The sequence below is a fragment of the Acinonyx jubatus genome, chromosome B3 (genome assembly GCF_027475565.1).
Source record: "Acinonyx jubatus isolate Ajub_Pintada_27869175 chromosome B3, VMU_Ajub_asm_v1.0, whole genome shotgun sequence".
NCBI classification, from domain to species: Eukaryota; Metazoa; Chordata; class Mammalia; order Carnivora; family Felidae; genus Acinonyx; species Acinonyx jubatus.
The window spans coordinates 36,895,775-36,909,843 of record NC_069386.1 but is presented as its reverse complement, the minus strand read 5'-3'; the positions used below and the strand labels follow the sequence as shown (position 1 = coordinate 36,909,843).

The 14,069-nt window shown below is 40.4% G+C and overlaps 1 protein-coding gene across 10 annotated transcripts in view; it reads left to right on the top strand.

The window, feature by feature from the left end:
* The window catches only part of MAP2K5 (mitogen-activated protein kinase kinase 5), a 269,517-nt gene that overhangs the window by 206,733 nt on the left and 48,715 nt on the right, over positions 1-14,069 (top strand). The gene's annotated exons all lie outside the window — the stretch shown is intronic.

Sequence of the window (14,069 nt, the reverse complement as noted above, 5' to 3'; positions counted from 1 at the left end):
TTTCTCAGTCTACTTTTTCTACTCCTTCTTCTGAATTTAAAGTCTGTTTTTCTGTAAATTAGCAGAACACAAGGCTTGTAGTACACAATGCTCCCAATTAAGAAAACACTAATGTTTTTTAAAAACTGACTTTCTGGGCTTGGGCTTGCCTACAGGCAATGTTTATTTTTTAAACTTTAATTTTACAATATTTAAAACACTTGTAATGAAGGCGATAAATGATTCAGATAGGAAAGTTTGAAAGAAAAAAAAACAAATCGTAATTCATAATTATTCCTCTCAATTAAACATCTGTATAACCAGTTACGAGATTTAGGGGAAAAAACAAAGATCCTCCTAGGAAAAAAACAAACGCGCACACATATCACAATAATAGTAAGAATGGGGCTCTAACATCCTTAATGGTTGCATCCGTCAGTCCATATATCCCCTGCAAGCCATAAACCATGTTAGTGCAAAAATGAAGGCATCGTCCTGAAACAAATGGAGGTCCCATTATCTCAAATATCAGACAGGCCCCCTGGATCTAATAGCTCATCAATATCTTCTGTCATCTTAGATTCCAAAAGTGTCCTATCCCCATCAGAATCCTCCCAATTAAACTGGTTTTCCTGAGGTTCCCCCTCCAGGGTTGCTCAGGGACATTCCCAGGGAAACTTGGCTACCCAGTCAGATGCACAGACTGCTGGGCTCTCTGGACTCCACTGTTCTTGCCTGGCCGGGCTTCTGAGCATTAGAACATTCAGGTACAGATACCCCTCACCAGCAATACATGCATTGCTGGTGAGCTAATTTGAAGTTTTTCTGAATCAAACAGATACTTTCATTCCTTATTTAAAGTAGTAATGATCGCTGCTAAATGTAAAATATTTCCACTTGCTTGGTTTGGGCAAATCCTGAGACTTTTGAAATTATCCTAAAGAGATGTTCTAAGGCAGGATGGTATGTGGGAAGGATAGTAGCATGTGACTTAAATGGTATGTTTTTCTTTATAGCAGTTCTTCCTCAGTTGAGAGAAAAATATAATGTAGACACCTGTTCCCGTTTATGCAAAAGACATATTAAAAATATCTTCTTCAAGGAAACTTGCTAAATTTACATTGAATTTACTAGAACAAACATAAATTGATCTTGGAACTGAGCTGATGTTCCATGATGAGTATTAGGAAAGAATTGGCCAATTGACCTGCCTTATGCAAAGTGCATCCTGGCTTCTAAGAAAGAAAGGATGGTGGGACTGGGGAGGAGGTGTTAATTACTGTGCTTGCCCCATGTTTGTCACATTTCCCATTGCAGTGATACAGTGTTTCTCAAAGGGTAGTCTCAGGACTAACTGCATCAGAATTACCTGAGGCTTTGGTTAAAAATGCAGATTCTTGGACTCAGGTCACTGGATTAGACTTTCTAGGGGTGGAGCCCAGGAATCTACATTTGACCAGCTTCCCAGGTCACTCTGCACATTAAGGTTTGAAAACCTCTTCCATAATGTCTTTCAGGACTAAATCTGCCCTTTTAGATCCCAGAGGGCTATTAACTATCTATCTTCATTTGTACCTGACTTTTAGGCCTTCTATTCCTGCGTGAAAATAACCAGCTAGGATTTGAGCCGTTTTACTCCTTGCGTGTGGGATATGCCCCGTTGTGAGGTGTGTGTCCAATGACAGTGTGTACTGTTGCTGTTAGAGAAAAGTCGGGTCAGAGTTAGGGGCACCACCCCTAAAGGAGCCTAGTTAGGACAAGATGGATGGATGTATTCAGAGTCGTATACAAAAGAGCTGAGTAAAGCCCAGTGTACCATACTTCATTATTGTGTGGATATAGCTTGCCCTCCCAGCATAACCTGGTAAACAGTGAAGAAGTAATAAGACAAGACCAGGTGGGCAGAAGCCAGCCCTAGAACGGCCAGCAATGAATGTCAGAGCCAGTCCGGGAGTCAGGAAGTAGAATCGTGGAACAAAGCCACAGCTAGCTACCAGATGTCCAAATGGAAGACACCAAAAGTTAAACAGGAGTAAGAATCCTGAATGTGAAATCTGGACTGTGGATCAGGACCTGGAAGGATAGATAGTCAAGGCAACAAGAGAATCAGCTCCAGTCAGAAATCAGGGCAATCCAGTTTAATTTTGGTGGGTAGAGTTTACGTGGCTTGGAACTGGCTAACTCAGGATATGCCTGATATCCTAATGATAGTGTCGATGCCTCAGACTTGCTTCTCTCAAAAGAACTTCTTCCTTTAAAATTCTTATGTAATTGGGCCCTCTCCAGTTCCTGAATACCTGTGGTGTGAAGTGCTTGATTAATTGTTAAGTGACAAGTGTCTCTGGGTATGCCACGGTGCCTTAGCCATCCGATATCTTTGGGGAATAAGATGGCCCCTATTGTCCAGATAACTGAGATTTACCACTTGAAGCTCTGACATCAATGAGAAATTTTCATTTTTAGAAAGAAGTGTTTCTAAAATGTATTTGCTCTTGGCAGCCTGTTGACAGTGTGTAATGAATATCATTTAACCTTTTCTTGATGACTCAGGTCCTTGTTTTGAACATGATACTGAGCTAAACTTTGATGTATTGATGCCCTCTGGGGTTATAAAATTGTGTGGGGCTTACCTTATTCTTCCACTGAATTTTACCAACCCTTTTGCCTGTGTTTGGCCTTGGCACTCAATAATATGTCTGGGCCTCTTGAGGTGTGTAGAGCCGTTTATTCCCAGGCTAAATAGCCCTACATGGCTGTGCTGCTCTGCTTGGTACTCTCCTGTGCTCTGTCTCGTGATCATCCCTGCTTTCTTTGGTCACTCTTCATTCTCGACAGTGACCACCTGCTGCCCCCGTGATCTGACCATCTGTCTTCAGTCTTTGCACTCCTGATAGTGACCCTAGTAAAACTAGCAGGTGCCAAATGAAGTCAGAAACCCAAGTGGTATGTGTAAGGTCAGAGCTCATCTGAGAAGGAAGATAGAGGCTTGTGCCTCTCTTTAATGAAGTAAAATGGGTGGGCTCGCGTGCATTCATTCAGCAAATAGTTATCAAAAGTTCCTGCTGTTTGATAGCCCAAGTTGAGCAGACCATGGTGGGGACAGCCTCCAAGCCTAGAGAGCACAGGGCTTCCAGGCCAGCTGTAGACTAGCTGTGTAAGTCACGGTAGAAAGGCAGAAGCACAGTCCCGCGTCCAGAGCCAATACGATGTGCTGGGACTCAGGAAGCTACTTATCCATCCAACACTCTCCCTGGTGCCTAGGGTTCTAGCTTGGCTGGCAACAAAGGACTGGCCACAATGGTGATGCGGCAGGTATGAATACAGCAATGATTTCTGGGTCACCAAATCCCACGCTAGCTGGAGCCCACTAGTGGAGGCCATCAGTGGATTGAGGTGCTGGGAACTGCAAAGATGGAGGCAAGGACGTCACTCTTGAGCCTGCCCCTAAGTAATTCACAGACATGAAAAAGATGTCTGTGGACACAGAAATGAATAGTATGGCTCAGCGTAGGGTGCGTCTGTAGAACCCAGAGACAGGAGAGTTTGTCCTGGGGGTGATAAGGAGAGGCCCTCCCCAGGGTAGGTCTTAAAAAGAATGAGTAGGAGCTTCCCAGGTCAAGAAAAGAGAAAAGTAAATGTTAGGCAGAAATCCTTTTCGTGAATCATTTTTAAGTTCACATATGTGTTTCAGAATGTTCAGGCTGTCTAAAATATGACAACCAGAAAAATGGATTATTACTTTCAGTATATATATGTTTCAAACATATTACAACTAAAAATAAATTTCTACCTAACATCTGTAGGTACTCAGGAAGACAATTAGCAAATCCCTAATTTAGACTTCTGTTTATTTACTTTACTAGTAAAAAGTGAATTCTTTTAAGTCATCTTTATACCCAGTCAGAAATATCTTCTACCTTAAAATGTTGATTTTTTTAGAACTGCAAGGCCAACAGACACACTAAAAGATGCTCAACATCACTAATCGTCAGGGAAATACAAACCAAAACCACAATGAGTTTTCACCTCACACCTGTCAGAATGGCTGGAATCAAAAAGACTAGAAATAACAAGTGTTGGCGAGGATGTGGAGAAAAAGGAACCCTCGTGCACTGTTGGTGGGAATGTAACTTGGTGCAGCCACTGTCGAAAACAGTATGGAGGTTCCTCAGAAATTTAAAAATAGAAATACAATACGATCCACTAGTTCCACTACTGGGTATTTATCCAAAGAAAACAGAAACACTAATTTGAAAAGATATGTGCGCCTCTATGTTCATTGCAGCATTATTTATTATAGCAAAGATATGGAAGAACCCAAGTGTCCACTGATAGATAAATAGGTAAAGAAGATGTGTGTACACACACACACACACACACACACACACACACACAATGGAATATTACTCAGCCATAAAAAAGAATGAGATCTTGCCATTTGTGACATCATGGATGGACCTAGCGGGTGTCATGCTAAGTGAAATAAGTCAGGCAAAGAAAGACAAATACTATATGGTTTCACTTATATATGGAATCTAAAAAAAACAAAAACAAAGAAAAGCAGAGACAGACTCATCAATACAGAGAACAAACTGGTTGCCAGAGGTTGAGGGGGGAGCAGGCAAAATGGGTGAAGAGCAGTGGGAGGTACAGGCCTCCAGATATGGAATGAATAAGTGTCAGAAATGGAAGCTATGGCATAGGGAATATATTCCCTATGAATATATATCTCTGTGACGGTGATTGCATTGTATGGTGACAGATGGTAGCCACGCTTGTGGTGAACACAGCATAACAGAGAGAGTTGTCAGATCACCGTGTTGTACACCTGAAACTAACATAACATTGTGTGTGTCAACTATATTCAAATAAAAAAAAAATTAAGAACTACAAGATTTGTGAAATTCCACAATTTGTATTCTGAAATAGAAGCACAGACTTTCAGTGTTCATTACTGGGCTATAATTGGACCAGGTATGAAGACAAACAATAGGCTTGATTGTTGAAGATGCTAGCTGAGTAATTCTGAGATAAACCAATTGTTCTTCCCTAATGTGAATAGAAAGGAAAAAGGATTTGGTCTTAGGAATGACATGGCATAGCACTCTACGTAGAACATCTGGGTGGGTCTGCAGTGTTTGGAGGGAAATTTTTAGCTATCAATGCCTGTACTAGAAAGGAAGAAAGATCTCAAATCAATAACTTAACCTTGTACTGTAAGAAACTAGAAAAAGAAGAGCAAACTACACACAAAGCAAGCAAGAGGAAGGAAATAAAATTAGAGTGAAAATAAACAAAATAGATAATAAAAAATAGAGAAAATCAATGAAACCAGAAGTTGCTTCTTTGCAAAGATAAATTGACAAACTTTTAGCTAGACTGACCAAAGAGAGAGACAGAGAGAGAGAGAGAAAGAAAGACTCAAGTGTCTAAATCAAGAATGTAAGGAGGCTCCTTACTACCAACCTTACAGAATTAAAAAGATCTGTAAGAAAATGAAAAGGGGGCACCTGGGTGGCTCAGTCAGTTGAATGTCTGACTCTTAATTTCAGCTCAGGTCATAATCCCAGGGCCATGAGATCAAGCCCTGCATTGAACTCTACGCTGAGTGTGGAGCCTGCTTAAGATTCTTTGTCTCTCTGCCCCTTCTCCCCATTTGTTCGTGTTCTCCCCCCTTCCCTTCCTCTCTCTTCTCTCTCTCTCTTTCTCTCTTTCTCTATCTCAAATAAAAAAATAAAATGACATGAACAATCATATGCCAGCAAATTGGATAACCTAAATGAAATGGACAAATTCCTAGAAAAACACAAACTGCCAATACTGACTCGAGAAATACAGAACCTGAATAGAATTATAGCAGTAAATAAGATTTTTTTAAAACTTCCCACAAAGGAAGGCCCAGGACCATATGGTTTCATGAGTTTGTCATGAATTGTAACAAATGTTTAAAGAAGAAATAACACCAATCCTTCTCAAACTCTCCAAAAAATAGAAGAGAACACTCCCTATCTTCTTCTATGATACCAGTAGTATCCTGATACCAAAGCCAGACTTCACAAGAAAACTTATCAATATAAATGCAAAAATGCTCAAGAAAATACCAGTAAACTGAATCCAGCAGCATATAAAAGAAATTATACATCATGACCAAGTGGGATTTATCCTCAAAATACAAGGTTGGCCCAATGAAAATCAGTCAATATAATATACTAGATAAGTAGAATAAAGAACGAAAATCCCATGATCATCTCAGCAGATAAGAAAAAGCATTTAACAAAAATCCACCACCCTTTCTTGATAAAACACACACACACACACACACACACACACACACACACACACACACACACAAAACGAAGTTGAAAGAGAAGGGGACTTCAACAGCCTGATAAAGAACATCTAATGCCCCACAGCTAACATCTTATTTCATGGTAAAAGACTGAAAGCTTCCCACCCTAAGATCAGGAAAAGACCAGGATGTTCACTCTCACCACTTCTGTTCAACTTTGTTCTAGAGATTCTACCCAGGAAAATTAGTCAAGAAGAAGAAAAGGTGGGGCACCTGGGTGGCTCAGTCGGTTAAGCGTCCGACTTCAGCTCAGGTCATGATCTCGCGGTCCGTGAGTTCGAGCCCCGCGTCGGGCTTTGTGCTGACCACTCAGAGCCTGGAGCCTGTTTCGGATTCTGTGTCTCCCTCTCTCTCTGACCCTCTCCCATTCATGCTCTGTCTCTCTCTGTCTCAAAAATAAACATTAAAAAAAATTTTTTTTGAAGAAAAAAGGCATCCAGGTTGAAGAGGAAGATGTAAAACTATATTTAATAGATGACATGATATTTTGTATAGAAAACACTAGAAAATACACACAAAAAGACAGTTGATAAATGAGTTCAGCAGGGTTGTAGGATACAAGAACACACAAAAATCAATTGTATTTCTATACACATGTAATCCAAAATGAACTATCCAAAAATGAAATGAAAACAATTCAAGTTACTCTCTCAAAAATAAACATTAAAAAAATAATAAATTTAAAAAAGGGGGCGCCTAGGTAGCTCAGTTCGTTGGACATCCAACTTGGGCTTGGGTCATGATCTCGCGGTTTGTGGGTTTGAGCCCCACGTCAGGCTCTGTGCTGACAGCTCAGAGTCTGGAGCCTGCTTCGGATTCTGGGTCTCCCTCTCTCTCTGCCCCTTCTCTGCTCATGCTCTCAAAAATAGGTAAACATTATCATCAAAAGAATCAAAAATAATAAAAGACTTGGAAAACCACAAAACATTATTGAAAGAAATTTAAGCCCTAAATACATGGGAAGACACCCATGTGCAGGGAATGGAAGACTTAATATTGTTAACATGGCAGTACTCCCCAAATTGATCTACAGATTCAGTGCAGTGTCTGTCACAATCCCAGTGGGCTCTTGCAGAAATGGATGAGCTGATCCCCAAAATGCATAGGGAAATGCAAGGAACTCGGAATAGCCAAAACAGTCTTGAAAAAAAAAAGAGAAAGTTGGAGGATTCATACTTCCTGATTTCATAACTCCAAAATTACTGTACTCAAGATGGTATGGTGTTGGCATAAGGGCAGGCATATGGAATAGAATGGAGAATCCAGAGATAAACCCACATATCCATGCTCAGTTGTTTTCCAGCGAAGACGCCAAGACCATTCAGTGGTGAAAGAATCGTTTTTTTGATGAACAATGCTGGGACAGTTGGATGTTCACATGCAAAAGCATGAATTTGGACCCCTAGTGATACATATACAAAAATTAATTCAAAAGAGGTGAAAGACCCAAATGTAAGCACTAAAACCATGAAACTCCTAAAAGGCAACATGGATGTGACACCCAAGAGCATAAGTGAGGGAAAAAACATGGTTCTTCATCAAAATGTAGAATGCTTGTGTGTCAAAAGGTGGCATCGAAAGTGGAATCACTGCGATCACACCAGGGTTCCAGGCCAACCACGGGTCTTTTGTGCCTCAGGGCCAGAAGTGGGGGAAGTGATGGCTTTCCCTATAAGGTCTTGTGGCCGGGAAAGGGGGCTTGACAGGAAGGCCACAGTGGGGACAAGGGAAGGAAGATGGAATGAAAGTGGCCAGCTGAGTGATAGACAAAAACTGAAGGAAGTGGGTGGGGTGGGGGGTGTTGCTGTAGGGCCTGGCCTGGGGTCCTTGACGATGAATAAAGTAAAGCTTAGGATGGGAACAGACTCTCTTGGCATCACCACCACCACCACCATCATCATCATCATAGCTAATAACCCATCATTACAAGCCTCCCTTTATAAGAAGTCTGTACCTTCATTGAGTCCTTATGACTCTAACCATAAATTTTAATGAAGACATACGAAAGCCTCCACTATTAGCTGCCTGATGGGCATATGCACATCATTACAGTGGCATTAAAAACAGCCCTTATGAATGGGGACAGTCGTCCACCTCACCAAACACCTGAACTCACAAGAACTCTTCACATGGACGCAGCTCCTCTGACATTTTCTAGAAATGCCAGCAAATATGTCCCATGCTGGAAGAAAGCAGTGTTTGATGGCGGTGCCCACCTGGCAGAAGAGAGTGGAGGTTAATCACGCGGCTAGACACTTTGACATGAACCAGGAGAACCAAGAGGCAGCTAACATCTGTGTTCTAGCAGAGGGTGACGTGTGAAGACGGGGACGAGAAGATTGAGGACCGGGAAAGGGGGAGGAAAAGAGGGAAGAGTCTATGTTGAAAGCACATTATTAAAAAGCTTCTAAGTTTTTCTCTCTGCCTTGTTTCTCCTACTGCTCGACCTCCACAGTGTATCTGTATTTTTAAAAATACAGGTCTCAACCTCTCAAACCTTCCGGGGATCACCCTATCCATTAGATAGTATCTCAACTTCTTAGCAAGGCATTTGAGTCTCTCACCCGTATTTATTTCAGCCTCACTTTGGGTCAGTCAGTGGTCTTCAGACTTGCTGCACACTTTCACACCTGTGCTGGTGCCCGTCCCCCTGCTTGGAATGACCTCTTCAGCCTCTTCACCTTGCTCATGCCTAAGCATCCTCCAAAGCCCAGCTCACATGTCGTCTCCTCTTTGAAGCTGTCCCTGTTACCTTCCTACCTCTTCATCCTGCCACACTCCTGCCCAATGCTAGGTGGAATTCAGCATAGCATTGGTTACAAAAGCTTTGTTACAGTTTTTATCATACGGAATCAAATTTAGTTCATGAGTTTGTCTTCTACTAGATCATGAAGTCATCCAGCCCAGGAATTTATCCCAACACCTGGTAGAGAGAATGGCCCAAACAGGAGCTCAGTAAATGCTCCTTGGAGTAAATTAAAAATATATATATATATTATATAATATATATTATATATAATATATATATTATATAATATATATTATATATAATATATATATTATATAATATATATTATATATAATATATAATATATATATTATATATTATATATATATATATTTTTTTTTTCCTGGCAGAGTTTTCCTACACAAAACTACTGAGGTCCATCCTATCCAGCAGAGAAGGGCCTCTGATCTATAACACAGCAGCTAAGTACAGAGGCCATCATAGAGAAACTCATTTCTTATTTTTTTCTTTGAAAATCTTTTTATTGAAATAATAAATTACTTAACAAAATTCACCCTTTTAAAGTATACAACTCAGTCCCAGAACATTTCCGTCACTCCACAAAGAAACCTAGTACCTGTTAGCAGTCACTCATAATTCCTCCGTCCCCTCCAATCTGTGGCAACCACTAATTAATCTATTTTCTGTCCCTGTGGATTTCCCTATTGTGGACATTTCATGTAAATTGGGCCGTATAATATCTGGTTTTTGTATGTTTGGTTTCTTTCATTTAACATGATGTTTTCAAGGTACTTCCATGCTGTGGCATTTATCAGTAATTCATTCCTATTTATGGCTGAATAATATCCCGTTGTATGGGTATACCACATACCGTTTATTTATCAATTGAACATTTGGGCTGTTTCTGCTGTTTGGCTATTATGAATAACGATGTTATGAACATCTGTGTGCAAGTTTTTATGTGGACATATGTTTTCAACTCTCTTAGATATATACCTAGAAGTGGAATTGCTGGATCACATGAAAATTCTATTTAACTTTCTGATGAACTTCCAAACTATATTTCACAACAGCTGCCCTATGTTATATTCCCACCAGCAATTTATGAGGGCTCAAATTTCTCTACATTCTTGCCAGCACTTGCTGTTTTCTGTTTTTTGTTTTTGCTTTTGTTTTTGTTTTTAATTATAGTCTTCCTGGTAGATGTGAAGTAGCCTCTCTTATGGTTCTGATTTGTGTTCCCCTTGTAATTAATGATGCTGGGAATATTTTCATATGTTTATTGGCCATTTGAATAACTTCTTTGGAGAAAAGTCTGTTCAATTCCATTGTCCGTTTTTAAATTGGGTTATTTGTCTTATTATTGAGCTGTAACCGTTCTTTATATATTCTAGATATGAGAGTCTAAATGTTTTCCCCCATTTTGTGGATTTTCTTTTCACTTTCTTGGTGTTCTGTGACACACGGAAGTTTTAATTTTATTTTTTTGGAACTTGAAACCATTCTGGTTTGATCAGAGGGTGGGCAGGCTTAAATCTCCACCCTATCTGTACCCACCCTTGGCACCCACATAAAAGTTCTTGGAGTTCCATTAATTATAGTATGAAAACCATTGATTGTATCCTGAACAGTCATTCCGTAAACCTGTATTAATCCCAGAGCTAGGTATTGGGGTTAGGGATGCAGTTGCTACCATTAAAATTTTTCTACTCTAGTCAGGGAAGCAGACCAGTAACAGTCATATCTAAATAGATCAATTTAAACTGCCGGTAGTGTAAGTCATGGGAGACTTGATGGCCTGAGTTCTCAGGAGCACACTGGCTCTTTTTTTAACCACACATAAATGGGTATTTACGACAAGGTTTTTAATGATGTTTGCAGCTATAGAACTTCTATACTAAAAAGTGTGGACAAGGTGCTGGGAAACACAGACAAGAGGGCTGATGATAGAGAGGATGATAACGTACCAGAGGTCTCTACAGAGAATGGGACCCCAAAGAGCAAGGGGGAGTTAGGCTCAGAGATACCTGAAGCCCCCACCAGGAGTTCATCGTGGCTACAGTGCTTGGCAGAGTTTTAACAGATGAGACAAGGGCCACATTTCAAAGGATCTTTACACTGTGCCTAAAGGCATTTTCGGGGGGCGGGCATACCGAAAGCTTCAAACTGGATCGGTGGAACCAAATTTGTGTTTCAGAAAAATCACTGACAGGGTTGTGGAAGGTGGTTTGGGAAAGGCCCTTAGGAAGCTGTAGTTCTGATCAGAGATTATGAGGGCTTTCATTAGCCTTAGCATGTTTGAAGAGTATTTAGGAGATAGAATAAACAGACTTTGGCAAGTAATTGGATGTAGGGGAGAGTGGAGAGGTGGGGTCAGGGATGAAGCATGCAGCTTGGGCAGCTAGGCCCTCACGGGCATGAGTCCCACAGAGAGAAAGACATGTTCACGGGAAGAAGACGATTAGCATTCTGTTCATAAGATGGCACCACGTGCCTCATTCAAGATGCTATTAATTCCTGTTCTAGACCCAATTATAAGTAGTTTTATCAACTAGACTCTAAGTACCTAGGCTTTTCATTTCTAGCTTTATACTGCTGCAACTAAAGTACAGGGGTCACTTATGAATATTTGTTGAATGAAATGTATACGTAATTATAAGAACTTACTACCTGTCTTTTCAAGACTTCAGAAGAACCAGTCCAAAAAGTAAGAGAGTATATGATGAAAAGGCACTTAACTAATATATGTGGTCCTTTATCAGAATTCTAAAGTCTAGCCTTAACCTCTATGGTTTGCAGAATGTTTCCCCAGGGAAACATGTTGCTTTCCCATAACACTCCATTTTACAGATGAGGAAACTGAGTGACAGTCAAAGGATATGGCTCTTTCCACTTTACTACACTATAACTGACCTTGCCAGAAGGAAAAAGTGGCAGCTGAACATTCTGACATCACAAAGAGAGATTATTTTAAAAGCTATAGAAAAAACAACTTAGAAACATTGCAGACATGCCCCAAGGGCATAGATCTATTGCAACACAGTTCGGTTTCGCTGTCTATAAGAATGACTCCAGGTCTTTAAGAAAGAATTGAATTCTATTCTGCATATCTGTTTAAATCGGCAGGAAGGAGCTTGACTCCTTTTAGAAAGATTTATATTTACCAAAGGTTTAACTCCTAAACCCTCCGGTTGTCTTAAAAAGATTCATTCATGGAGAATCACTCATTCCCAGACAGGTTACTGAGGGCTGGTTAACTGAGGAGCTGCTGGGCTATGAACACAGCAGGTGCTCTCTGGGGGCAGAGGGTTGGGGTGAAAATGGTTGCCTGAGAAAATCTCCCTGGAATTCAAAAAGTGGTATTAACCAACCCCAGAGGAAATAATATGCATTCACTTTTTTGCCTAGGGGACTTTGCCATCATTCTGGCTTCTGAAGTTAGTAAAAAGTAAAAGGAATCCTCATCCCCTCAGCTCCCAGCCTCCAAAGGCTGGCCTGTTCCTTTTACAATATGTAACTGCATGTGGTTTACAGTGAGACAAGAATTGCTGGCCTGAGCTTTCTGACGTCCTATGCAGGCCCTGAGCTTCTTCCCACATAGCTAACACTCTGACCACTCCAGTAAATGGGTGTTGATATGCAATTCCATGATGTTTATAACTTGTATGAATTAGTTACTGAGGCATTAGAAACTTGGTAAGTTAATACAAGGGGATACACAATAGTCTTGTCCTCCAGCGATATTGCTAACTAGACCTGTATCCCATAGAGTTGGGAATATATAATTGGGACCCTGAAAACTGATACTCCTCTTTTATGTAAGGCAGCCTTTAGAAATCTAATACCTCCTTTGAAAAGTCCAGTATGCTTAAATTAATGCAGTTTGGCTGGTTTGAAGATTGAAAATAGGTTAGCATTAAGGCCATGATTCCTTTAGTAATTACTTTTTCTATTGGTAATAACTGTTTCTTTAGAAATGACATTAACATTCTACCAAAACACAGCAGTAATCCAAAAGTTAATGTTCTGTTCATTTATAATTATATTTAATTCATATTTATGAGTTGTCGGGAGGGAGGAGAAAGAAAGAACTGAGTTTAAAAAATGTAACAGAAGAAACAAGTTAAAAGCAAAATTTTTCCTGATAGTCTGAAGGATGTACAAAGTCACCTAAATGGAAAAAAATAATTTCCAAAGACACAGTTATATAAATTCAGATTTTATTAGCTACTGCTGAAAAAAAATCTGTATTTTTAGTATTTCCTAGTGGCACTGAGTGAATTCAGTGGATAGACTTTCACCATTTCTTCTTTTTCACTAACTGAAATATTAGCATAAACGTCCCTATGATTTAGATTTCAGTAAGTCAATTAGATTTGGGTTTTGTTTGTTTGTTTTTAACCAAGAAAAATTCTGCATCTTTAGGCAGTCATTGAACAAGTAGCCTTGTGTTGTTTTCTTTGAATTGTCCATGAAGCCTGATGTATTATTAATGAATTAATTTCTTGGTGGTGGAGGCGTATGAATAGCGTTCTGTGAATGGGCAGTTGCCTGGTGGGGCCAGTTTTAGCTGCTGTCATTTAACATGTGTTGCTCTATTGTGAAGTCTTATCCAGCCGTAGGACAATGCTCATTTAATCCACCATGATGGGACCTACACACCCTGAGCCCAAGTTGGATGCCAGGGTCAGTTACCCAGCAGCTCAGGCTGGGGCACTGCTCCGCCTCACTGCCGAGTTGATGTAATCATTTTGCCTGCCGTTCATTTTCCCTAAACCAGGGAAAACGCGTATGTGAACAGTGCAAATGTTCTCAAAAGAGATTCCAAACCGATCGGCTGGGGTGTTGCCTCCATTCCAGAATGGAGGCAGCGTTCCAGGGAGTATAAGTTCCTTCCTTCCTCCTGGAAATGGAAGCGTCTGGGCCCCCAAGATCCCTGATGTTCTGAGGTCCAGAGTAGCAGATGGCATTATGATTTTCCAAATCCTGATG